At 48.3% G+C, this 3,764-nt stretch overlaps 1 protein-coding gene across 2 annotated transcripts in view; it reads right to left on the bottom strand.

The window, feature by feature from the left end:
* Positions 1-3,764, bottom strand: part of SEC31B (SEC31 homolog B (S. cerevisiae)) — a 47,457-nt gene that overhangs the window by 33,989 nt on the left and 9,704 nt on the right. The window contains exon 1 of one of the 2 annotated variants that reach the window (XM_011935537.1): positions 2,547-2,716. The exons of the other annotated variant lie outside the window; for it this stretch is intronic. The gene's annotated coding sequence lies outside the window, so the exon portion shown is untranslated. Of the gene's footprint in view, positions 1-2,546; positions 2,717-3,764 lie in introns of those variants that run through there. 2 annotated transcript variants of the gene reach the window in all.

The raw sequence follows: 3,764 nt of genomic DNA, 5'->3' as shown, positions 1-3,764 counted from the left end.
AAGGTCTTGATCTCCTGACCTCGTGATCCACCCACCTCGGCCTCCCAAAGTGCTAGGATTACAGGCGTGAGCCACGCGCCTGGCCAGCATCTTCCTAGTTCTATAGAATTGCAGCTAGCTTCTGGGGTTTTTTTTTATTTTTTATTTTTTGAGATGGAGTTTTGCTTTCTGTTGCCCAGGCTGGAGTGCAGTGCCACGATCTCAGGTCACTGCAACCTCTGCCTCCCGGGTTCAAGTGATTCTCCTGCCTCAGCCTCCCAAGTGGCTGGGATTACAGGCATGTGCCACTATGCCTGGCTAATTTTTGTATTTTTAGTAGAGACGTGGTTTTACCATGGTGCCCAGGCTGGTCTCGAACTTCTGACCTCAAGTGATCAGCCGCTTATATGCAATTTCTAATCAAATATTTCACTTGGATATAGTAGATACCTAATGGGGGCGGGGAACTCCCATTTTAGTCTATCTAAAATGGAATTCTCTATTCTACCATCTCTTCTGGGTTTTTTAATTTGTTTTTTCAGAAAGAAACAAAATCACAATCTCTTCTGTTCTTCCTCCAGTTTTCTTCATCTTGGTAAATGGTTCCACTATCCACCCAATTGCTCAACCCAGAAGCCTGAAAATCCCTCTTGATCCCTCCTTCTCCCTCATTCTCTTCTAATCCATCATTTAGTCTCCCTGATTTTACCTTCAAAGTATATCTTAATCTGTCTACTTTTCCCTATTTTCGCTGCCAACAGCCTTTTTGATGATATCATCTCTCACCTGGAGTACTGCAACAGTCTCCCAACTAGCTATCTCCCTTTCTACTCAAGCCATTACCCAATTTGTTCTTTACACAGCAGCAGGAGTGAACTTCTAAAATGAAACATAGGATTTTGGCATTCCATGCTTAAAATCTTTCAACAATTTCTATCACACACAGAATAAAATTCAAATTTCTTTGAGCCCTGCCCAAAGGCTCCAGCCTACCACTTCCACTTCATCTTTTGATACTTTTCTCCTTATTAATTGTGCTTGAGCCACACTAGCCTTTAATTTCCTGACATTTTCCTTCCTTAGAGCCTTTGCAAATGCTGTTCCGTATACTCTGAATGCTCTTCCCTTCACTTTCTACATGACTGGCTCCTTATCATATCTTTCTGGGCTCAGCTTCTCACTTCCCCAAATAAGTGAACTATCCAATCACAAAAAGTCTCAATTTTTTTCTTCCTAGCAATTTATAATGACATATTTATTTACATTGACATTGTTGGTCTCTTCCACTAATACACAAGCTCCACGAGACCTGGCATTGTGTCACTTTTGTTCACCATGTTGTAACTAGTTTCCAAACGAACATCTGGCACATGGTAAAAGATCGAATGTGGACATCCATTTTAACTCTGTGATTTCTGATCTAATTCCAATGTATATTCAAGGTCCTATCCCAACAGGCTAGCAAAAAGGTAGAAAGGATTTTTTAAAAATACACTGAACTTGAGGAGAAAGCTTGGGCCTACTGTGACCTGCTTGCGTAAGCTACAGTCAGATCAGTCTCACCTACAAAAACAGGAGATAGTATTACTAAATCTCTAACGTACTTTCCAGCGTGAAGAAACTTCAAGCCTGCCCATTACGCCAAGATTTCCAAGGGACTTTTAAACACTTGTGGCTACTATCAGATATCCTGTGACCAGCTCAACACTCTAAGTCACCAGTGCCACCTGCTGGTCATAGCCATCTTAATGTTTCTGGGAAAAGATCCCCTAATAACAAAAATAGGAGCTGCGATAAGCAGCTGTGCATATCTCATTTAATTCTCTCAGTGGTCCTATTAGGTAAGTACTCAGATTACCCCATTTTCCAGAGACGACAACTGGCTAGGCCGGGATGTGAACCCCCATCAGCATCAAGAGCCCGTATTTCTAACCATTGTGCTAGTCGCAGCTAAACTCTAGAAACTGTTTTAATCGCGGACAGTCTAGGAACTGGGAAAAATGGGCTCTTAATTCATATTGTTCAGAGGCATCTATTCACAAAAAAGGGCCCCCACTGGGGTCAGATTGGCCATGGGGGCGTGAGGCGGAGATGACCAATGAAATGCTGGACAGACCTGCCGGGCAGGAGGGCACCAGCTACCCTTGGCAGCCCAGTCTTTAGGGAAGACGATCAGCACAGCTTCTTTCCCGCTGTCGCCGAAGAGCGGCGCGCCAGGGTCAGCAATGACAGGCCTTCCCGCCTAGCCCAAACGCAGCGACACCGGGCGGGCTCGGCCGAGCCAGGTCAGGACCAAGGCGGATGGGAAGGCGCGAGGCAGCGCTGAACAGGGAGACCCTCGTCAGGCTGGGGGCTCCCGTGCGGCAGGGACAGTAGAGCCGGATCCAATTCAAGGGTAGGCGTAGTGGAGGCCCCCGGGGCCCGGACCCGCGGGCAGGGCTGGCGCGGGCCGGGAGTCTCCGCAGCAAGGGGGCTCCTCTCGGCGCTCTGCTGAGAAAGGAACAGTGCTCCGGGTCCCCAGCGCAATCTCTGCTCCCAGGGACCCCAGACCAGCAGGGCGAACCAACCTGTGCGTCGGACCCAGGGCAAGGGTCAATCGCGGCGGCCGGAGCCGGTCCTCTGGCAGCGCTCTCGCGGGGAACCGGGCGCTGTGGACGGCGGCTGCGGAGGGCCAAAAGCGGCGCGGACCCGGCAGGGCACCGCCGCAAACACTCTCCGGGGGCGCCGAGCCCGAGACCCAGACAGACCCACGGAGAACGTTTACAAACAAGATTATAGGTTTTAACCGGACCTCCCTCTCCTACCCTGTGATGGCGCAGTGGGTCAGATCTGGACCAGTAAGTTCTGGTCTATTCAGTTTGAGCCAGGCTCCAGGGCCAGTCTCTGAAAACGGAAAATACTAACTCATTATCTATGTATTGAAGGGGGACAAGACCCGACCCTAGCCCCAGGAGCCCTCAGTGGAATCCATTTAGTTGAAAACGTAAAAAGCAATCGAGGCTGTAAATGGCAGTGAGTGTTGCACTGCAGCCCAGCAGAAACTGGCCCCAAAATTTGGTTGAATTAAGGGCTGTAAGTGTGTGGAGGGTGAGACTACAGGGCCAGAGGCTTCCTGAAATATTTCAGGAACATAGGAGGGGTGTTATCCTCCGGAGCTGCAAGAACACAGGTGATACTCCAGCAAGGAGGAAGACGCCAAACAGGCTAATGCACCCTGGAATTTTCCATACCGTGAATGCAGGCGGGGATTGGATGCGGATTGTGGTGTTCCAATTCAATTCTGCAGATCAGAGTTACTGAAAATTACAGGGAGGGATGCAATAAGATAAAGATTATGTTTTGAGGCTAGCAATATGGAACCCCTTAGAGCAGAGCTGGAGGCAGGGACTCAAATTAGGAGACTAATAGAACAATCCACGTACTAGGTGATGAAAGCCTGGATTAACATAGTAGTGATGATTGTAAAGGAGAGCTGGACAGGCTCTCCTGGCTGATAAAGTCTTTAGAGCCTGGGAGACTACAAAAACTATAGTGGTCTTTTAATAGAGCCAGAGAACTTCAGGTGAGGAGGGGGCCGTGAAAAGATCTTTTTAAATTTTTTTAAAAATTTTATTTATTTATTTATTTGAGACAGCTTATCACTCTATAGCCCTGGCTGGAGTGCAGTGGCGCAATCTCGGCTCACTCCAACCTCCGCCTCTCAGGTTCAAGTGATTCTCCTACCTCAGACTCCCGAGTAGCTGGGACTACAGGCGCACACCACAACGCCCGGCTAATTTTTTGTA

The sequence above is a fragment of the Colobus angolensis genome, unplaced genomic scaffold (assembly GCF_000951035.1).
Source record: "Colobus angolensis palliatus isolate OR3802 unplaced genomic scaffold, Cang.pa_1.0 Scaffold144, whole genome shotgun sequence".
NCBI lineage: Eukaryota > Metazoa > Chordata > Mammalia > Primates > Cercopithecidae > Colobus > Colobus angolensis.
Note: the sequence above shows the minus strand (reverse complement) of the source record. Positions and strands in the feature narration are given on the sequence as shown.